This window comes from Dendrobates tinctorius, unplaced genomic scaffold, assembly GCF_039654945.1.
Source record: "Dendrobates tinctorius isolate UK_male_01 unplaced genomic scaffold, ASM3965494v1 ptg000098l, whole genome shotgun sequence".
NCBI classification, from domain to species: Eukaryota; Metazoa; Chordata; class Amphibia; order Anura; family Dendrobatidae; genus Dendrobates; species Dendrobates tinctorius.
Window position 1 is genome coordinate 18311114 of NW_027361766.1, and position 24105 is coordinate 18335218.

Sequence of the window (24105 nt, forward strand, 5' to 3'; positions counted from 1 at the left end):
AGCGCAGATGGAGCATCTGCGCTAGGGCAATCGCATAACGCAATCAAAAATAAGGAGTAGCGTTAGCCTAGTCCATTTAACACATGCGTTGAACGGACTGCTCTAACGCAATATAAACCAGGCCTAAGAGAACAGGATGTTTGCTGCATCTTCAAGGTGGACCAATCTGAACTTTTGGCTCTAAGCAAAAGATCATTACGCCCGACGAACAAGCATTTTGCTTGTTCATCGTGTGATCAACAGACTGTTTACACGATAGTTGTGAAATGAGCATTTTCAGTGTAAATGCAGCTTAATGCCAACAGTAAGAAGAAGAGGCACTGTGCTATGAAGAGTGCCACAGTTGCTTTGTTCTAGTGATCAGTAGGGCTCAGGATTTCAGTCCCCAGACCCCACAAATATTTCCCTGTGATTTTCATTAGATAGAATATTGTATATAGAGTGCAGATTTACTTTACAGACTTGTCGAGACAAGTGTTTCTCATGTCGTTTTCCTGCTCTATAAATGAGTCCGGGGAACATTGCACAGATACTTAGATCAAATATCCTAATGATGTCATTTTTTTCTACTGCTCAAATAAATAGAATGGCAGGCCAAGATATAGAGTTTTTAATCTTACATTCATCTGAGTGAAGGCCCCTATACACATTAAAGTTGATGTAAATGAACAATTTCAAATAAAGCTATTTTTTTAATGGGGTAAAAATCTAAGAATGAACAATCATTTTAGCCAACCAATCACACACAGTCATCGTTTCAAATGAAGTCTGCTGAAATATATTTAATTTAAATAAGGAGTGTTTCTCTATGAATACGGTAATCTTTCATTGTAAGAATATTTCCCGAAAGATGGATTATTTTTGATCCACTCTCACTGAATATGTATGGCTAGGTTGAATTACTATTATAGGCAAAATGTTTGCCTGTGTCCATTAATGTAACTTGCCCCATTACAAAATCTTCATTAAGGACTTCAAGTATCACGGGTCTTTAATAGAATTGGTCTTCTCATATGGGCTAAAGGACCTTTTGGCCCTCCATGATCCCCAGGACCCAGTAGACTGTAGCTTCTACACCCAATGTAGTTACTTCTCTGACTGTGTTGGCTTAACGGTGCAGTCAGACGGCCATATACAGTGGGTACGGAAAGTATTCAGACCCCTTTAAATTTTTCACTTTTTGTTTCATTACAACCATTTGATACATTCAAAAAGTTCATTTTTTTCTCATTAATGTACACTCTGCACCCCATTTTGACTGGGAAAAAACAGAAATGTAGAAATTTTTGCAAGAGAAGAATTTTATTTAGGCAGTCTGCAAAAACGTTTCGGCCAACAACCTGGCCTTCGTCAGTCTGACTGCTTAAGATAATTAGGTAAGGCGGTAGTGTAGTAAAGGATGTGTCAATTCCTTTTGTGAGGACTGTGATGGTGAGCCATCCAGCTCACTATTAAGGTGAGGTTCTATGTAATAGTCTCATATAAAGAAATATCCAATTCACTGTTTAGGCAAAAAAAATCTTTACTTATAATGGAGTTGCCTGTATGATATGCCCATGGAAAGCCAAAATCCTGTTATATGCAAGAGTGTAGAAAGTAGTACAGCTGGCTCGTTATAGCAATGAGCACTTTCTTTTACATGGGTCTGTCAATACAGCAGGTCTTATTTAGGCACTGGTGTGTAGGGATCCAGACGTGGTTGAGCAACGTGACTAGTGGTGGAAACCACGTCTGGATCCCTACACACCAGTGCCTAAATAGGACCTGCTGTATTGACAGACCCATGTAAAAGAAAGTGCTCATTGCTATAACGAGCCAGCTGTACTACTTTCTACACTCTTGCATGTAACAGGATTTTGGCTTTCCATGGGCATATCATACAGGTAACTCCATTATAAGTAAAGATTTTTTTTGCCTAAACAGTGAATTGGATATTTCTTTATATGAGACTATTACATAGAACCTCACCTTAATAGTGAGCTGGATGGCTCACCATCACAGTCCTCACAAAAGGAATTGACTCATCCTTTACTACACTACCGCCTTACCTAATTATCTTAAGCAGTCGGACTGACGAAGGCCAGGTTGTTGGCCGAAACGTTTTTGCAGACTGCCTAAATAAAATTCTTCTCCAATCTCATGAATACTAGAAGTTGAGTGCCAAGTTATTTTCATTATTACTTCATGGTGGCTATTGATGAGGGCAATCTGGCCGTTTCTCTGGGCCCGAGGCTCTGAGGGCCCCTGGCCAGATTGCCCTCGTGTAGCAGCGGGCAGGGAGCGATCCAAGCAGCTCCGCTGCCTGCAAGAGAAAATTGCAGGAGCGAGAGCTACAAGGAACCATCCTGCTCCCTGCTTGCCGCCCGTGCTTCCTGTCTCTGACACAGAGAGGAGCACCAATGAATGACATCATGATTCAGCGGATGCTGCTGTGTCAGAGCGAGGAAGCGCGGGCGATGCTGCGGACAGGTGAGAGGAGAGAGGTGGTGTGTGTGTATGTGTGTCTGTGTGTGTGTGTGTATGTGTGTCTGTGTGTGTGTGTGTGTGTGTGTCTGTGTGTGTGTGTATGTGTGTCTGTGTGTGTGTGTGTATGTGTGTGTGTATGTGTGTCTGTGTGTGTGTGTGTATGTGTGTCTGTGTGTGTGTGTGTGTGTGTATGTGTGTGTGTGTCTGTGTGTCTGTGTGTGTGTAGGTGGAGCCTGGCCCTGCAGGATGGGGACATGAGGGGAAGACCATGATGGGGAGAGAAAGTCATGGTGCCTGGGGTGATGGGAGAAGGCCATGAAGTGGTAATGGGAGAAGGCCATGATGGGGGTAATGGGGAGAAGGCATTGATGGGATCATGGGAGTGATGGAGAGAAGGCAGTGATGGGGTGATGGAGAAGATATAGATGGGAATGATGGGGAGAAGGGAGTGATGGTGAGAAGGTAATTATGGGAGTGATGGGGTGATCGAGCAGGCAATGATGGGAGTGATGGGGAGAAGGCAATGATGGGAGTGATGGGGTGATGGAGCAGGCAATGATGGGGTGATTGAGCAGGCAATGATGGGTGATAGGGTGATGGAGCAGGCAATGATGGGGGTGATGGAGCAGGCAATGATGGGAGTGATGAGGTGATGGAGCAGGCAATGATGGGAGTGATGGGCAGAAGGCAGTGATGGGGTGATGGAGAAGGCAATGATAGGAGTGTTAAGGTGATGGAGCAGGCAATGATGGGAGTGATGGGGAGAAGGCAATGATGGGAGTGATGGGGAGAAGGCAGTGATGGGGTGATGGAGAAGGCAATGATGGGAGTGATGGAGAGAAGGCAATGATGGGGTGATGGGGAGAAGGCAATGATGGGGGTGATGGAGAGGGCAATGATGGGGTAGTGGGGGAAAAAGAAATGATGATGGGTGGTGGGGAAGAATGCAATGATGGTGGTGGTGGAAAGGGCAATAATGGGGTGGTGGAGGAGGAGGAAATGATGGAGGTGGTGGATTGGGCAATGATGGGAGTGGTGGGGGAGAAAGCAAAGATAGTGGTTGGGAGAAGAAAATGATGGAGGTGGTGAATAGGGCAATGATGGGGTGGGGGAGAGGACAATAATGGGATACGAGGGGAGGAGGACAATGAGGGGTGTGGGGGATTGAGATGGGAGGAAGGGGGACTTTTAATGGCCTTAGGAACAGGGGGAGGTGGAGGAAGACATTATTATCGTTTATTATGTCTAACACAGTCCCTTAGTATATAGTGTACTCACTAACTCTGTATAACACCATCTTTAGTTACATAGTTTCCTCTTTTATTATGTATAACACGTCCCTTATTACGTACCATCCTCTCTAGTTATATATGGTGCCGTCCCTTATTATATAGCTTCCTCTGCTGTTATGTATAGTGCTGTCTCTTACATAGTGTATTCTTGTTAATTTTGTTATTTACAGTACCCTCTTTTATTACAAAGTCCCCTCTCTTTTTAGGTACAAAATGACTGCTGATGGAGGAGCCGGTGAGTCCCCTCTCTTTTTAGATACAAAATGACTGCTGATGGAGGAGCCGGTGACCAAACTACCAGTCCATCAGCTCCTCTATTAGAAAGGAAGCTTTCCCTTGCTTCATCAGCCACATTGCATTATACAGCTAACAAGACAGGACGGTATGTAATAAAAAACAAGGCTCTATATAATCCAATATGGAAGGGACGGTACTGTACATAACAAGAGAGGCCACTGTGTAAGGGACAGCAATACACATAATAAAGGAGACTATGTAATATATATCCATGTATGTGTGTGTGGCTATATAATATCATTATATATATATACACACACACATATACACACATGTAGCTTTGACGCCATAAAAGGAGGGGTGCCCAGACACATTTCTTGCACAGGGGCCCCAAGCTGTCCGTGTCCGCCCCTGATCCCAGAATAGGACCAGTGTTATGTTCCTTTGAGGAGGCCGCTTCATGGTGATACCCATGTAGTCTCCAGACCAATCTCAAGCTATTATTGCTTCCAAGACAAAGGAAGAACTCATCACTGAAGAGTCCTCCATTCCAGCCTTCTTTGCCTTCTTGCCCTGTACCATGATAGCCTTTGAGAGCAGTGGTATGAGATCACTGGACCACCAGTAGATTGACGTCTGACTCTTAGCCATTGTTACGCCATCGACTTCTGATGGTTTGTGTAGACACTGTTTGATACCTTAAGCTTAGTATACGTAAATTTGAAAACAAAGTCAGCTCGCCTAAATTTCCAAATCATGAAGGTCAGGCACATCTACAGTATGCACAGAACACAGGCAGCACAACAAGATGAATGTAGAAAGAGATAAGATTCAGCAGTAGGCCCCTTCCTAGATAAAATGAATCTTCTTTATTGTAGATCAGTAAAAGAATTTGGAATAAAAATAATACACGGGTTAAAAGTTGAAAACGTGTTTCAGAGCTATGTCCTCAATCATTGCATTAAGCTTGGTCCAGTTTCACTTGCAGTACAGAGTGTGTAATCGGTGCTATGGCCAATTCTCCAAAGTGTCCTAGGATCTGTTTTTCAACATGACAATGCCAGGCCATATGTTGCTTGAGCTACTCTGAACAACTTGCATGGCCTAAACGTTCTACCATGGTCTGCAGCACCTCCGAACTTGTCTCTTATCGAGCACCTCCAGGATGTCATTGATTGGCAATTGCAAAAAGAGCTGCCAGAAGCAGATCTTGATGATTTGCGTGCATTGAGCATAGCAGAACATTCCAAAGACAACCATTACAGCCTCATTAATAGCATGACGCTGTGTATAAGTGCCTGTATTTCAATATTGAATGAGTTGACTTGTTTTAAAAATGTTGTTTTTATTTTTTCATCATTTGTATTAATATGTCTATTGATCCTATGATTTCCATAACTCCATTACTTTTTTTTTTCCTTCTTGGGATGGCATTTTCAATGACAAGGATTATAATTGAACTGCTCGAACTTGTCTCCATGTCGATGATATGAATTTTGGGTTCCAATTCTTTTAGGTAGACTACTTCTGGCTACAGCTTTCGGATCAGTGGACAGGTATAGCTCATTCCCACTATCTGTTGCAGGTTCTGAGCTGATGGCACTGCTGGACATCTTCAGTTTTCAAAGGGAAGTAATCATGATGAATTTTTCATCTGCTGCACCAAGTTTCCTTGGCATTTTTTCAGTACCTGCCTAAAGATACAGAGCACTATATATATGGTATACTATGCATGTAAATGGCATATTGTATTACGAAACACAACAATCTGTAAGTGAAATGGTTTAAATTGACTTGATATAGACATATTTTAAAAACACAAAATGGATCAAAATTCCACTGAGTTACGCTAACCATGCCTTATCCATATGAATGGGTAATATCTGACGTCTATTATGCAGGGATCAAACTAGTTGAATTTTAGATCCTGAATTCATATTGTTTCCACCAATATATAAGACAAAAAAGATTTTAGTGGCACTTACTGTATATCTTGGTTTTTCAGGGATCCTAAATGCGTCTCTGCTGTTTGATAAAATATCTGTACTATTAACTGCATGAGTCTTAGGGTCCTGTTACACATAGCGACTCTCCAGCGATCCCGACAACGATACGACCTGGTAAGGATCGCTGGTGGGTCGCTACATGGTCGCTAGTAAGCTGTCAAACAGGCAGATCTACTCAACGACGCAGCAACGATACGGCGATCCGTATAAGGACCTCAGCGGTCATTGGGACCTTGTCACACAGCAGCTATTCTGACGACTCAGACCTCGATAGGCGTGCTTCAGCGTTGCCTTTTCCACGCCCCTCTGCTCCGTTTGGTGGCCACAACTGCGCTATCACTACGCGGTTTACTTCAGCGTCCCTGTCTGAGTTGCTAGTGCGCTATTTATTCGTGGATCCACAGTCACTGACACGGGGACACGCGATTATTATAACTGTACATGTTAAATGTTATGATTGCATATAATTGATAGCTGACCTATAAAAGCTACAAAGATCCTAATTTGAGACCACCAATCGGAGCTGAGAGGGCGTTGAAAAGACAAAGCAAAATCTCGTCTGCGTCCCTGAGTTCTGAGTTGCCAACGAGGTCGCTCGTCGTTGTTATTACGTCAAACACAGCGATGCATGCTGGCCAGCGGGACACCAATGATCAAAAAATGGCCTAGGATATTCGAGCACGATCAGCGATATCGCAGCGGGGGGGCCGGTCGCCGCTATGTGTCACAAGTAGTGAGATCGCTGTCGAGGTCGCTGTTGCGTCACAAAACCTGTGATGTTTCAGCAATCTTGCTAACGATCTCGCTATGTGTGAAGTACCTTTAGATCAGGTAAAGAGATTACACCTCTGATCTGTTTACTTCCAAGTGATTGAGCAGATAAAACTTTAGCCAATTGGATTTTTATTTTTTGCCAATGGGAAATGTCACAAACTAGTCTAGCTTTCCTGTACTTTGAATAGTGCCTATCAATTAATATTTAATGTGAATGTCCAGCAAATGAGCTCAGTCAAGTAACACCATGTATTTATCCATGTTTTAGGGCTCGCTTACAGTTGAGTGTAATATGGCCAAGTTCTATCGGATAGCACTTAGCACAATGTTATACTATGGGGAAGTGCAGATCTGGTATTTTTATGTCATGCTAATTCAGTATGAGAAAATAATCGCAGCATGCTGCGAATGCATCCGATAATTGAATCACACTCACCCATACAAGTCCGTGGGTGCGTGTGAAATATCGGACTGCACTCGGATGTCATCCAAGGGCGGTCCGATTACCACAAACACAGAAAATGGAGAAATTAAATTCTCCCTCTTCTCCACACCTGTGATACAATTCTCTTATTCGAGAGAATCAGATCACACTGAGGTGACACTCAAATTGTTTGATTCGAGTGACATTAGCATAATTGGCCTGATTCTCTCAGATGAGAGAATATAAGGCCGTGTTAGCAAACCCTTAGGCATGCACTTGAGATTTGGGGCAGTCAAAAAGGCCACCACTTTTCCGTGACACAAGTGGGCAAATGCTAAACAAAGATCGATATCTGTCAAAAGTAGATTAGCCATATTGGAGTTTTTCTGTCATTGCTAGCTACTGTAGTTAAAACAATGTTTGTGTTAATTGACAGATATGCACAACATCAAAATAAGCCTGAACTAGGCCATAGATCACAGTAGAGATTGATCGGTGATTGCCCTTTTTTAATTTGTGGAATAGTAGTCAAAACAGGCAACTTTCATAGACCAGCCATGATGGACGCTAAGGTAATAGATGTCTGAAATCCCTATAATGTTGTCCGGTCTTAAGCTACAAGTCTGCAGTCACGATATGTGACTGCAGACTTGTGAATCCTCACATCGCACGCACTAGTATGCACTTTGCCATGCCTTACTGAATGTAAGTGTGTTGCCAGACACAGCATAGTCGGAATGTGGTCAGAAGACCCTGATTCCATTGATAAATCACTTATTATGTTGCTTTCTCAGTTTTAATAACACCTCTGTCTCTTCTGCTGTAGATCTATCAGTTCTCCAATTGCTGAGCTGTGTATAACCCCGCCCACACAATTGCTTGGCAGCTTTCTGTGTACCCTCTGTATAGGCAGAAAGCTTCCAATCAGTGGTGGGGGTGGGATTATAAAGAGCTCACGAAAATAGAGGACTACATGGCAGTCTTGTTACTAGTCCTCTAGTGATAATATCCTACTGATAAAACACTGATTTTATCAAAACTACAGCAAGCAGTCAAATAATTGGCACATCACTGTAATCAGGATCTCTGTCTCTGACATTTTGGTGCTCTCAGATAAGGTGTTTAAAAGTTAGTGACACATTCCGTTTAAAAATATCACAATCATTTTCTGCATGTCATGACAAATATCAAAAACATCTAGGACAGCTTGTTTTCTAACATGTCATTGCAATACCCATGTTATGAGGACCCTAACATTTTTTACATGCCTCCATTCATGAGAGGCAACTCTAGCTAGATGACTAGTTTCCCTTCTTATGTATCCATATTGATCAGGAAGCATAACTGTGAAGGAAAGAATGCCATGTGTGACAAGGCTTCCACCCTAAATTGGATACAAACAAGTAAAGGTTTTTCTATAAGATGTGATGTAATCTTGGGTAACAACATTCTGACTTTACCAATCATGACATGTGGCAATGGAAAATATGAAGAGCCTTAGGACTCAAGATTCGGATGTCAGTGATTTTTTTCCCCCAAAAAAATGCAAAAAAGGATCAATTTTCATCAGTGTTTGATGTTTAAATCTGATACACTGCCCAGAGTTTCATCAGGTTTTTTGAGACGTTTTCCCAAGTCTCACCTGTTAAGCAAACATAGAAATCAGATGTTATTGATTTTTCATGTGCCCAAAAAATGTTCTGAGTGTCATCAGTGTTTTGGATCCAAGTTTGGTCAGTGTGTCACTTTTTTAAATGAGGGATCCAAATCTAAAGTTTATTTTAATCATAAATATGTGTCTTTTTAAAATCATAATCTGATCTCTTTCTTAATATACTATTTAATTAATAAGTCCCTATTGTTCCCTCATTACTCTATCTTTTTAATGTATATATTTTTTTTACTGCTTCCTGTGTGATGACACTTTATGTCATGGGTTTACCGCGACAGAGAGAAGACAGAAGAATGCAGCGTCTATTAACTCCTACTCCTGCACTGGTTAGAAGCACTTCACCTTCGTACTAAACGGTGTCAATTTCTTTTGGCAGTGCAGGTTAGTCTGCTCAGTTGAGAGAGTTTAGGCACTCAGCTATGCACTGATAGCCACTCCCATGCCCTATATAAACTGGGTTCTGGCTAGCACTCTTTCATGACCAACATGGGTAGGTCCAACACACACACACACAACGGGGTGGAAGAAGGAAGAGGAAGGTCCTAACAGTAGGACGCAAGGGATTGGGCACCTCCTAATCACAACCTGTGCCTATCCCTAAGCTCCCCTAACGCCCTATGCGGGTCCTTCCCCCCACTACCGTCACGTGCCTAGTCCCTAGCTGTCACCTCACAATACCCTGGCTAGTGCACTGACCAGCAAGGACGCTAGCTTCACCACTGCAGATGATATCAACACAGGGGGTAGGGACAAGCACGAGACAGACAATGAAAGAGAACATGAAACTTAGCTCCAGCCTCTGCTGCCAAGCTCTACACAGTAGAGAATATATCAGGAAACCAAACTCCACTGAAGTAGCAGATACACCGCCGGGCACCAGAGAGCTCCAAACTCCTAGGCTGGTCTTCATAGACAAACTCTATTGCCAACAGACAGTTGATGCGTCATTTGACCATTTAATGGATGGTGGGAGTGGTCACCACTCACATCAGCTGACCATTAACAAAGCAGCTTCCAGCAAAAAAACTGATATCAACGATTGCTGGCATGAAAGCAAAAAACAAGGTTTAAATTAAAGCAGAGCCAGAGCTGTTACGAATCCAAAAATGAATAATGACATACTCATTGTCAGAGCTAGTTTATGCTGCATGGATGTAGGTTGTTGTTGGTGGTTATTAGAGTAGAAGATTGGTGGAATTATCAGTGACTGTTGCGAGGTTTTGAGTGTATGATAATTTCCTTTCTTCTTCTACTTTGGCTTAAACCCATTCTCCACTCCCCGGTGCATTCCTCTGTTATATATTGTGCATATTTGTATGTTTGGTACTTCTCGTTACCCCTGTTCGTATTACCTTGTTAGTCTGGTTGGTGTATTGTGGTACACTACTATCCCCCTCTTCCCTAGGTGGGGGAAGCTTACAGACTGAGGACAGATTCATGAGCTAAGGCAAGGTATGTGGCTCCAGCATCTTCATCATTAGAAGTAATCTAGGAAACATGGCGAGCTAGGTCACCCCTAGCATTAGGGACAGGGGCCCGGGACACCTGACAACAGTTGTGACACTTTACTTGAGAATCCCATTGCATGCTGGGATACTCAAACGAGTCATCATCAGGAGGCACAGGTTGTCAATTCCAGTGGATGCTCATTAGAATCTTGTCACTGCACACTATTTTTCTCAGTGCACAGTGGCAATGCACTTGCTTGCCACCTCCGTTAAGAAGTGACGAGCCAGCAAGAGAGCGCATGGTAAGTGCGTGTTGTAAGAAGAGAACAAGTAAGGAGAGACCGGCCCCTCACCCAGAAGTGATATCAATTGCGGGGTGTGGCTGGTCTTTTCTCACCCGGTTTTCTTCTTACAATGCACTTACAGCGCACTCTCTTGCTGGATCGTCATTTCTCATCAGAGCTGGTGAGCGTGTGAATTGTCACTGTGCGCTAGGAAGAATAGCGCACAGTGACAAGATCCTACTGAGCATCCGGCGCATACTTAGTAGAGCAGGAACTAGTCCAGCCACTGAAAAGGACGTCACTGATGACGCTTCGTTTCAGGGTGATGACTCCTTTGAGTATCCCAGCATTTTACCTAGCTAGTATGAAAAAAAGTAGTTAGACTAGTGAGAAAACTTTAGGAACTTTTTAATTAAAGCATATTAGAAAAGAGATTAGATATGACATTAAATAGATAGAGATTAAGGATTAAAATACCTGTTAGCTTCGTACCACCCCTTTAACATTAGTTTTTCATCAGTGATTTAAATCTATGAGAAATAAATAACTTACAAAGATTTTCCTTCTATCCTATTACAATGTTACTCATGCACTGCTCATGGATGGCATTCAGAATGCTGACTGGTTTGTTCACAGACTGAAAGACTTGCATTATTAGCCAGTTTGATCTGTGACTCAAATTAAAACTGGACATGTTTCAGTGTTTTGGTGTGGACCACTTGGTTTGTAAAAATACTAGGACATAGAGAAATAGTAGAATAACATATCATTGGTACATATTTATATCATAATTAACACCTGGGCCGGTAATAGTACATATTATTATAGTTCCATTTATTCCATGGCGCTTTACATGTGAGGAGGGGTATGCATAATAAAAACAAGTACAGTAATCTTAAACAGTACAAGTCACGACTGGTCCAGGAGGAGAGAGGATCCTGCCCGCGAGGGCACACAATCTACAAGGGATGGGTGAGGATACAGTAGGTGAGGGCAGAGCTGGTCATGCAGTGGCTTGGATGATCGGTGGTTACTGCAGGTTGTAGGCTTAGCACTACCATGAAGAAATACACTGTCCTTAGTTAATATAGCAGCAAGCTATAACTATTACAAGGTAAGACAAGTATCTAAATTATAAATATAAGTTGAGCGGAGGTCAAGCATGCCCAGCTCTACTCCATTCAAGACAGAGCTCTTCAGAGCCTTGCTGCCGGGATCCATAGCCCTGATCTCATTATTGCTGAGAGCCCCTGCTGTCTGACCACCAGCGATGAGTAAGTAATGGCTAATAGGCACTTACTATGGAATATTGCAGATAATATTTACCCTCTTTCCAATATACAAAACCATACTGCAAAAATCTAAAGAAAATAATTCAATCTAGTATCAACTAATCACCTAAAATCAATGCAAAATCAGAGAAAATTTCTTGTACCCAAATTCTGAAATTTTCACCCACAGTAACAAAATATTATTCATTGCATCCATGTACAGATTAAGCAAATTACATAAAGGGTTTTTAAATAAATTCGGCCTATACATAAAGTGAATACTGCCCGATTCTTCACCCCTGTCTCTTTTTTTGCTTCCTCATACACTCTTCTTCACTTACTCCATCATGGTCACCAGTGGATTCCACAGTTGCCATGGAAACATATGAGACAGATGTAACCGCCCTTTGGACTGCGGGAAGGTGAAACCCATGGAATTTGCATCAGCAACAGTGACAAGAAGACAATAATAACCCCGGTGAGCCAATCATGGAAGAACATACCGTGACATCACGAGCTACCACGCTACCGAGATGGAAGAACCGAAAATAAAACACACAATTGTCACTATGCAGGGGCTTTCTGTACTACTCACAGTGCAGATCCCTTTTTTATTGTCAGGATTAACCATTTAAGTGACAGATATACAAAACAATATGAAATGCTGCTAGTACTGGGATCGCTGTTTTTTCAGAAATGGAAAGGAAGGGTTACTGGCTGCAGTGAGACTACACTCCGAAGCTTCCTTCCTCCCTTCCTTCTCTTTCCCTGTCCCTCCCTCTTCTGCTCGCCTTGTCTTTTATAATGTCTTATCATTTAGCACAGATGGGAATCATAATCGTTAGACTGTTGCCATGACACCTATCAGGTCCCAAAGTGCCACCTCCCTGTGCCCGGAAGAAAGACCTGACACCATGCTGATTTCACTGGGCAAAAATGTCATTGTGCTGCCGGCCAAGTAGGTGAAGGCACGGCGCCATAGAGCGGCCTCATCATGGCTGGACCCCAGACTACATGCCAGCGCGCTCTTATTTCTACCATAGCATTTACACGCCTTAGCGATTCATATACAACCATTTAAACAACCACATGAATTATAAATGAACTATGCAGAATACATAACCTGTAATGAAAACGCAGCTAGAGTATTAAATCTCATATATTAGCGATAGACTTGTATTATAAAACTTCCCAGAATTAGATTTCGTGACATCATCAAAACATTAGATTTTTTTTTAATAATTCAGTCTCAGTCTATATCTCACTAAATGTCATTTTCACCATTAAGCGCCAACACAACGTGCGCCTGAGACATTAGTCATACCGCTATGGATTAAAACGTAGGGAAATGTTGATTTAATAAAGTTGGCCTGCTATTGGATCAAATATAAATGTAGCCGCAGAATACTGTAAATGGCAGCAAACACTTGGCTGTATTCCCACCAGGGAGTAATAGGATCCTACATTTGGCACAGGTAGAAAGTGGATGCGACTACTTTATTACCAGCTTACAGCTCCCCAGGGACGTAAAGGTGATGAGCTCCAAAGAAAAAGGTGCAACTTAAGCGGATCAGTTCCAGCTTGCACTGATGAAGATTTGTTAAACCAAACCACAATGCAGCATCTATTTTGTGATTAAAAAACACCCTATAAAACTATGAAAACCAGCATAAATAAACACATACGTATATAGAAATATCCTTAAAGTATTGTGAATAGTAAACTGAAACAACTTTCTCTTTTCTAAATGGGTCAAAAGGCTGTCAGAATAGCCGAACATGGGCCGACCCTAGGTTTATGTGGCCCTTCGGAGTTCTAGTGGTCTCCTCTCCGCCCTATAAATGTATTATTTATCTGTCAATACAGTGGCATCAGGGATTGCTTTTTGCTGTACCAGCTGCAGTTTGTATCATTACTATTTTATGGTCCACTTGACTTTCTGATCTCTTTCTATTCCATTTTTTTTGGGAGGCAAAGAGATTACAAGGGTTCACTCACATGAGCGTATAACACGGCCGAGTGCTATGTGATGTTTTATCGGATAGCACTCAGCCCAATATTATACTATGGTGCAGTGCATGCTGCAAGTGCATCCGATAGTCAGACCATGTGCACCTATACAAGTCTATAGGTGCGTGTAAAACATCAGACTGCACTCTGATGTCATCTGAGTGCAGTTATATCCTGTGGAAGAAGTGTGTGTACTTCGAAACGTGTCAATTAAAAACTGCATTTAACACAGTTGCTGGCTTTCAATCCAAATTTCCACTTTGCAATGCAAAAAGTTCACGTTTTTTTCACTACACTTCTACTGAGTGAGGCTGCACCCACTGTACTGGCTTTGCCCTGGAGTATGCATATCGCTTACATCACAACCGTTCCTGGCTTAAAAACCGGTGATACCTCGCAGCGTACAGTGCATCTGCTGAGGGGAGTCAGAAGTCTGCAGTTACAAAGAGTGACTGCAGACTTATCAAATTAGACTGCACCACCCCTTGAAAGATTTATTCCCAACACCTATCCACAGGAGATAAGTGAGTACACAGCACAGCACTTGGCTTTTTCCTTCAGTCCCAGGGATAATGAATATAGTGGTAGAATTGTTTTTTTTTCTTTTGTGAATATCAGCTTTATTAAAAAAAATTCACGATATGGCACTGTCCACATTTTTTCTTATTTTTCAGTATTCTTTTTCATAATATCACTCTACTGTTGGACTATTCCAAAGAAACTGATATATGTTACCACTGTAACAACCTATGCTATGCCTTTTGGTTCTCTAGAACAAGAAGACCTAAAAAAAGATGCCAAAACAAATTACAATTTTGTACCAACAATTTTGTACCATGTATACTTGTTGGAAAAAATGATCTCTCTTATATATTTCCAAAAGTATTACCTACCTATGCATGGTGGACTGGCAGCATTTATTAGTCCAGATAATTGAATTGCTATTTTATTGTATATCTAATAAAAACTTGTTTGTTATCGATGACAATTAAACTGTGATATTACTTGACTTCTCGCATCATATGTGATCCCAAAATGTCATGGACCAACAATGCAGTAATGATCTCTATGGTCCCTAGTGTATAGTCACCTTCCAACTACACTAATAGGCCTCAATGAAACCAGATGCGATCTGTCTAATGGCTGAATATTGACTTCCTAGATACACACATATGTATCCAGAGACGAAAATGATCCTGTTTCTCAGCTATGTGGTAAGCTAAATGCAATACTTAGCTTGAATGAGCTCTTATTATGACAAGAGGTGGGAGATTGGTGGACTCCAGTGTGCTACAATGCATTTATTCCAGAAACGCTTTTGTTCCAAGCTTTGAGCTCTAGTGATTTGTTCCGATATATAATAGTAATAGGAAACATAAGGTCCTTCCCTTAAAAAAAAAAAAACTTCACCATGCAATTCCATGCATTCTTTATTATGGGTGAACTAAGTCATTTGTGGACAATGTGGGCGCTGGATGACATAGAAGACTGAGAGACCAGACTGCAGCTCGGAGATACCAGATTTGGCAACCCCATCAGGCTTCTCATTGAATAATCATTGAGAGGTTTAGAGGAAGCAGATCATTTTGTAGAAAAATATTTCACAAATCTACAACAAATGGTCTATGTGGAAAAAAAAGGAGTTATGCTGTACTGGGGGTATTTATTATAAGTATACCAGATTTGGGTATATATTGGCAGAAGGCTCTATAGCTCTAGTAATCATAGAATCAGAGAATCGTAGAGTTGGAAGGGACCTCCTGGGCCATCTGGTCCAACCCCCTGCTCAAAGCAGGGTTCGCTAAATCAATGTAAATCAATAGTAATGCAAAATCAATGCCAACCAATCATATTCTAGTGATCGTGTCCCATTGACGAGATTGGAGAAGTGACCTGGTCACCAACATACAAGACCCAAGTGTTGTTTTGTCATCTCGAAAATGAAATACAAGATGTACGCAGACTCCGAAGACCTCCTATGGGTTCAAAAATAGAAGAAGCTGTACAGTAGAGGCAGGAATCACGCGTTCCCTCGTGTAGGAATTAAATTGTGTGTGCTGATGTATGGTTCTTTTTTTTATGTACTATACTGTTGATTAGTCTCTTTTTAACTTCCAAGGCTCATTCATAAGGTTTGATGGCACAAGATGTAAATGTCATTAATTATTAACATTTAAGGATGCAGACTGGAGGAGAGGCCTAAACTGTTAGTCTTTGCTATGGGTACGCGTCTTCATGATCCAACACTGTGTGATCTAGTGCTCGAAATCTACAAGGGGTAGAATAAAACGTTTCCAGTGCAACGTCATAGATAATATTAGTAATAATAAGAGTATCGGTAAAATAAATGTGTAGTCCTCCAGCATTGCTACACTTACTGTTAGGAGAACCCAATGGCCTACTCTCCATTGTTACAGTAATAAGCAATAATAAAAAATCATTGCACACAGTAACGGAGTCATTGCTCCCGCCTGGATATAGCACAAAGCTAAACCCTGCGCACCGCACACTATGTGAGTGTTCATCTATGGAAATGAGATATATAAGCACCCAAAGGGTGTTTCGCAATCAATTGCTCAGCTAAATCTAAGAAAACACAATGTAATGTAAGCACCTGCTGAGACCATTGGGAGAGGATGTGGGAAGGATTGGCACAGACGGGTGGGGGATGAGTGATGATGGAGAATGTGACCAGGGTGAGAGCATGGGGCAGGGAGGAAGGGGAGAGAAAGGATGCAGGGACCCAAGCCAAGCAGATAACAAGCACTGGAAATAATAATGTGGCTGCTCTGCAGGGATTGGGAGCTTAGCAGGGAAATGAGACTTAATTCACTGCATGTCAATACGGAGCAGATAAAAGCAGGTGGTGCAATATCAGTGACCCAGATTAATATTCAGTGACCCAGATTAATATTGGCTATTTGAATTCCCAATAAAATGTACGCCATTATCAAAAAATATGTCACCCTTACCTTTCATCCTCCAAAGTAGCCCTGATGGGCTACGTGCGTCTCTATGGGATCCATTCGTAATCTCCATATAGTAAATGAATTGTAAACTTAGAATCCTCTCCTTCTTCTATTCTGCTGCATTCCCTTCTGCTCAGTGATACAGCGAGCTCCTCTGCATGCAGGTTGGGGCTGTATACAGAGGTACATTGAGCTGGCTGTATACTGCGTCCGCACTGAGCATGCTCGCAGCATCCCTGGGGATTTAAATCCTTCCACGTGACCCTAGTCTGTCAGGCAGAGTGAGAAGATTTAACCCCCTGCCTGTCATACTACAGATGAAAACTAGACACATTTAAAAAAAAGAATAGAACTATTGACCACTAGGGTTATACAATGAATAAGAAGTGTAGTCCGGTCTTTGTTGCCTCTAAGAATTGACATTATACATTGTGATCTGTTCTGTAATTTTTAATGCTGTTGATAATGCAGAATTGGGGAAGGTTTGATCATATATTTATGTTCCTGGATCAGGATATGAAGTGTACTTGGTGCATTGCAGAATGAACTGGAGTATGCATCATCATCATCATCATCATCACCCTGAGAACAGATTCCGCTGGTATCAGTAAATGAAAAAAACATCTGCATTCGTTTTCCTTTACTCGTCGTGCAGGAAAAGGAAAAAAGTACAAACCTAGAAAGACGGCTGACAGTCAATCCACCATAAGAAAGGCAGCAATGGTTAAAAAAATATCAGGGATGAAGTGAGAAGCCATAAACCATCCTAGATATACAAGAGTGGCAGAGCGTGAAATACAGACACCTGTACGTCAGGCCGCGTGTTTACATTCCTACATCCATGAAGCATGCCAGGCATTTTAATAATACACAATAGTGTCCTGTTTATAAAATAAGCTGACACATTGACAGTCAGGTCTGTGAAGCCGATCGTGTCTTCTGTCTTAGGACGTATTGAGTGGCATTGCGTTGACCCTGCCCATTACATGACATCAATGTATTAGAAAAGTCCTTGATTTGTCCTTTTTGTCAAGTTGCTTTTCCCAAGTAAGTTTCACCCAACTTTTCTGGAGACCTGGATGGCATTGATATCAAGTTATGCTATGACAAGTAGGCATTGCAGCAGGGTTGGGTGGATTTGGAGATATTTGAGAACTGGGAAAAGCGAGGCCATAGACCTTTGTATGCAGCTGTAATAGCTTATCTACTGTTTTCGCACAGCTTATACCAATGTAATGGCGAAAATGGAATGTTTTTGTTCTTTAACTTAATAGTAAGGAACCTTTCAATGTAGCCAGTGGAGTTCACTGCATGGATATGGAACTTCGGAGAACAAAATTATTTTTTGTATATTATATCATGCATTAATTTTTGTGTATGAAACCAAATAAAAACGTTAAAAAAACTGATCATCATAGTTGTGTAAGGGACATGCTGCCCACAATTTCCCTTAAAGAAACAAGATTTCTTGTGGAGTGTGTTATGTGGTGTAATGTCATGTCTTGTAAAATGTAATAAGTGTTAATGATATTTAATATGAAGTGTGTTGTGTATTGTGATGTGCGTTACATATGTGTAGTCTGACTATGGGAACAGTTAGAGTTAATGTTTGGGACTAACCTACAGTGCAAGAGGTTAATGTAGGGGAAAGTGACTGTTTACTGCTAGGAAGACAGATAGGGTATGGAGTTTATAGTGAGTGGACTACAAGGTCCAGAGTGGACAGTGTCGTATTTAAGGGTGATCCTAAATGAGGGGAGACCAAAGAGAAGGGATAGTGAGATCCTGAACATAAGCAACAGAGAGACAGAGTGGCCTTCCGGAAAAGGGGTCCTAGCAGAGGATGCCTAGCCACGAGACCCTGAACTTACACTAGAAGGTAAGAGACCTAAGCAGGACTGTATACGTGGGAGTGGGACTAGTAAAGTTCCAACACGCCAGTAGTGGGGTCCCCTCTATTTTTGCTAACCAGCACAGGCAAAAGCAACAGCTGCGTGCTGCAGCTGTCAGCGTTACCTTGGCTGGTTATCAAAAATAGAAGGGTCCCCACACTGTTTAAATAAATAATTTAACCCCTTAACGACCAGAGGTATTTTGACGATTCATTTTTGGATTTGTGGCAGTTCTGATTCCGCTATAATTTAAATGTATTTTTTTCCTTTCAGGTCAGCAAGAGTTAAATGTCAGTTTCCTTGCTGGCAACTGCTGTGTTGCTGGTCAGCTGATGTGGGTGGTGACCACTCCCACCATTCTTTAAATAGTCACCTGACGCATTAGCTGACTGTCGGTGATAGAGTAATCTATGTTGAACAAGTCTGGAGTAAGGAGCTCTCTGGTTGCAGTGGTGAATCTGCTGGTTTCATGGAATTCATGATCCTGTGCCTACCCTCTGCTGTGTGGTGCTTTGCAGCAGAGACAGTTGTTAAGTTCCCCTCTGTCTGTCTTGTGTTTGTCACTCTCCCTGTGTGGTTCATTATTTGCAGTGGTGATGCTAGCGTCCTTGCCAGCCAGTGCCCTAGCCAGAGAGTAGTGAGGTGACAGTCAGGTTTCAGGCACATGACGGCGTTGGGGGGGGGGAATCCCCTTAGGTGTTAGGGGTGCGTAGGGACAGGCTCAGGTTGGAGTTCAGGAGGTGCCCCTGTCCCTCTTTATCTACTGTTAGGGCCTACCTCACCTCATTCCATCCCATTGTAGGTATAAGTTGTGTCGTCCACTGGTCTTAATCTTGTCAGTCGTGACAGGTATTTTTGGTTTTGCATTTTCATTTTTTGCTCCCCTTCTTCCCAGAGCCATAACTTTTTTATTTTTTGATCAAAATGGCCATATGATGACTTATTTTTTGAGGGGCGAGTTGTACTTTTGAACACCACCTTTGGTTTTAGCATATCGTGTACTGGACAACAGGAAAAAAATTCCAAGTGCAGTGAAATTGTAAAAAAAAGTGCAATCTCACAGTTGTTTTTTTTTACCATGTTCACTAAATGCTAAAACTGACCTGCCATTATGATTGTTCACGTCATTACGAGTTTATAGACACCGAACATGTATAGGTTCGTTTTTATTTAAGTGGTGAAAGAAAATTCCAAAGTTTGTTAAAAAAGCGCCATTTTCCTATACCTGTAGCGTCTCCATTTTTTATATATGTTTTTAATTTTTTTTTAATGTTTTTAAAAAATTTTTGTTTTATTTTTGGCATGCTTCCATAGTCTCCATGGGGGACTAGAAGCTGCCATAATCCAATCGGCTCTGCTACATACAGGCGATGATCAGATCGCCTGTATGTAGCAGAATTGCTCACTTGCTATGAGCGCCGACTACCGGACGGCGCTCATAGAAGTCTGGCACTGACAACTATAGACATCTGCTGGAGACCTCTGGTTGTCATGCCAACCCATCGGTGACCCGCGATCACATGACGAACTCACCGATAGGCGGGATTTCCGGCGTGCTAGCCGGAACCTTGCGTTAAATGTCGCTGTCAGAGTTTCACAGCAGTGTTTAATTAACAGCCGTGGGTGGATCGCGATTCCACTCGCGGCTGTTAGAGGCACATGTCAGCGGTTCAAAACAGCTGATATGAGCTGGGAAAGATGTGGGCTCAGTGCCGGAGCCCACATCAAAGGGAGGGATATATTTGTTATCTTTGGCATATTGATTCTTTTTGGTGCTTTTTTTCTGATATGATTTTCATCAAAGGGAGGGAGTCTGACATCGGCGCACATTTATGCCCGATGTCAGAAAGGGGTTAAAAAGTGTCATAGGGTCCCCCCCATTTTTGACAACCAGCCAAACTAAAGCAGACAGCTGGGGACTAGTATTATCATACTGGGAAGGGGCCATCAAGAGTGGCCCTCCCCAGCCTAAAAATAGCAGCCCGCAGCCACCCCAGAAAACACACATCTTGCCCAGCACTTCCCACTTGCCCTGGTGGGGTGATAAGTAAGGTAATATTTATGGTTGATATCAGCTTTGTAATGTCATCTGACATCAAGTCCACAGGTTAGTAATGCAGAGTCATATATTAGTCACCCCTATTACTAACCCTGTAGTCAAATGTAATAAAAACATAGACACAGAGAAAAGTCCTTTTTTTAAATAAAAACACAGACTTATTTATTTGAAATAAACACTCCCCACCTTATTTCACCTATTTATTAGTGTAAAATTAAATGCAATAAAACACCATATTCCTCACCTGGCACCTGGTGAGAACTTTCTCAGCGCTGATGTCAGTGAGGTCACCGGAGTTCATGGACTATGAACGCTGCTCACAATATTGATGTCACCTCTTGGCGCTGCTGCTGAGTTCTCAAGCTCAGCTCAATGTATCATGGATTCACAGCTGTTGCATCATACCACTGCTCAGCCACGAAATCGAGATGTAGCAGAGTTGGAGAGCATGGTCGGACATATGGATTATCAGCGGACAGGTGAGGAATAGGTTGTTTTTTTATTTTTAAATAAATTGGGTAAAAGAGGTTCAAGGAGTTTAATTTCAAATAAATGACTTTATTCTGGCTGTGTCTTTATTACAATCTAACTATGGGGTTAGTAATGTGATTTAATGAAAACTGCACCCCCCATGTGTCTAAATGCATGGCTGAACTGTACAATTTTGGTGCTTTTCTTTCTCTGGAGGCTTCTATGTGGAGCCTGAAAAAAAAGCACATATAAAAAGTACTACGAAACACGACTTCACATACAAGTGCTTCTCATTATATTAAATATCATCAAAAAGTTAATTTATTTCAGTTAAAATGAAATTCATATTATATAGAGCCATTACAGTGAGATCTATTTCAAGTGTTTATTTCTGTAATGTTGATGATTTGGCTTACAGCCAATGAAAACCCAAAAGTCATTATCTCAGTAAATTAGAATTGACAAAAAACACCTGTAAAGGCTTCCAAAGCGTTTTAAAAGGTCCCTTAGTCTGTTTCAGTAGGCTCCACAATCATGGGGAAGACTGCTGACTTGACAGATGTCCAGAAGGCAGTCATTGACACACTCCACAAGGAGGGTAAGCCACAAAAGATCATTGCTAAAGAAGCTGGCTGTTCACAGACTGCTGTATCCAATCATATTAATGGAATTTGAGCGGAAGGAAAAGTGTGGTAGAAAAAGGTGCACAAGCAACCAGGGTAACCGCAGCCTTGAAAGGATTGTTAGGAAAAGGACAATCAAAAATTTGGGGGAGATTCACAAGGAGTGGACTTCTACTGCTGTCATGGCTTCAAGAGCCACCACACACAGATGTATCCAGGACATGGTCTACAAGTGTCGTATTCCTTGTATCTGTTAGGCGTCAGGTTTCTGCGTCTGCTCTGCAGGAATCCAGAGCCTCACATTCTGCGGTCTCCTTCTGTCTTTCTACTGCAGAGGAGAAAACTTTGCAGCAGACCACTCCAGAGACTAAGTCCCTCTGTGCTCCTACTGGGCATGCTCACGAGACGATCTCCCATTGGAGATTGGGAGTCATGTGCCCAGGTCCTGTTCCAGATCTCATTGGTCCATCTGATCTGGAAGGTCCCGCACGGCTATAAAAAGTGCGCATGGCCGTTCCGCCATGCACTAGTATAGACTATACTTGCTATGTGTGAATGGTGACAGATGTATGATTCTGGCAACTGACTCATTATAAAACCCCTTCCCTCTGATATTACGCATGTGGATAGGGAATTAGTTTAGCAGTCAGCGCCAGTCAGTGGCAAGCCTTAGGCCACTGCGCACACCGCACCTCTACGCTAGCGTCCGACATTGCGCGTGCTTTCTAGCTTTGTCGTTGAGCAGCAGTGTCCTATGCCGCGCTGCTGTTGCAGCCCTTCTTGGCGCTCGCAGCAGCGATGCCACACACATGGTAGGTCTAAATGGACGCAGCTCCTCTGTCTTAGGTCCTTCTCCTGTGACCAGATACCGTGTGTGCATTTTCCTGAGGCAGTGACACTGGCAGGCTCAGCGTTTTTGTATGTTTAAAGTATGTTGCTGCGCCTCTGTGTGTGAACAGAGCCCGCTCTGCGCACTTCGGGTGAAGTTGAACCCGTGTGCATTATACCGCCATATTGCTCCTCTGTCATTACCTAGTAGCGGTGTAACACCTACTGCACGGGCGACCCCGAGCAGCGAACGCACTTTATTATTTATTTTTATTTAGTGCGTTCCGCCGTTCCTAACAGTATCAATCCACTCATGACCAATAGACAACGCCAGATGCATCTTACCTGGGCCAAGGAGAAAAATAACTGGACTGTTGCTCAGTGGTCCAAGGTGTTGTTTTCAGATTAAAGTAAATTTTGCATTTCATTTGGAAATCAAGGTCTAAGAGTCTGGAGGAAGAGTTGAGAAACACACAATCTAAGCTGCTTGAGGTCTAGTATGAAGTTTCCACAATCAGTGATAGTTTGAGGAGCCATGTCATCTGCTGGTGTAGGTCCACTGTGTTTTATCAAGAACAAAGTCAGCGCAGCTGTCTACCTGGAAATTTCAGAGCACTTCATGCTTCTCTCTGCCGACAAGCTTTTTGGAGAAGGAAATTCCATTCCCCAACAGGACTTGGCATCTGTCCACACTGCAAAAAGTACCAATACCTGGTTTAAAAACAACAGTATCACTGTTCGAGCAAACTCGCCTGACCTTAACCTCATAGAGAATCTATGGAGTATTGTCAAGAGGACGATGAGAGACACCAGACCCAACAATGCAGACAAGCTGAAGGCTGCTAAAAAAAGCAACCTGGGCTTCCATAACACCTCAGCAGTGCCACAGGCTGATCGCCTCCATGCCACGCCACATTGATGCAGTAATTGATGCAAAAGGAGCCCCGACCAAGTATTGAATGCATTTACTGAACATACATTTAAGTAGGCCAACATTTTGGATTTTAAAATAATTTTTCAAGCTGGTGTTATAAAGTATTCTATTTCTAACTTTTTGATGATATTCTAATTTTATGAGAAGCAATTGTATCTACCAAAAACACATCAACTAACAGAGAACGTTGTTATTGTGTAGCTTGGTGAGGATATTGTAGAAAACAAAAAAACACAATATTTATGCAACGTGTGAACACGGCATTACATACACCAAAAAGCCACATGTCATATAGTGAAGTTATACATGAGAAAGTTCTGGCTGCTATGACTGTGTATGAACGAACAAAAAATAAATCTATACATTCTAACTAGAGATGTGCAGAAAGCACAGATGACGTTGCACTAGCCATGGCAAATCAAAAACTGCTCAAGGAACGTATGAT

The 24105-nt window shown here is 42.1% G+C and overlaps 1 protein-coding gene across 12 annotated transcripts in view; it reads right to left on the reverse strand.

Annotated features, from left to right (window-relative positions):
• PLEKHA6 (pleckstrin homology domain containing A6) overlaps positions 1–17063 on the reverse strand; it is a 280897-nt gene extending 263834 nt beyond the window's left edge. For 6 of the 12 annotated variants that reach the window (XM_073587152.1, XM_073587156.1, XM_073587155.1 and 3 more), the window contains exon 1: positions 16857–17059. The gene's annotated coding sequence lies outside the window, so the exon portion shown is untranslated. Of the gene's footprint in view, positions 1–16856 lie in introns of all 12 variants that reach the window. The other 6 variants (XM_073587159.1, XM_073587163.1, XM_073587157.1 and 3 more) reach the window with 4 other exon arrangements.
• Between the last annotated feature and the right edge of the window lie 7042 nt (positions 17064–24105).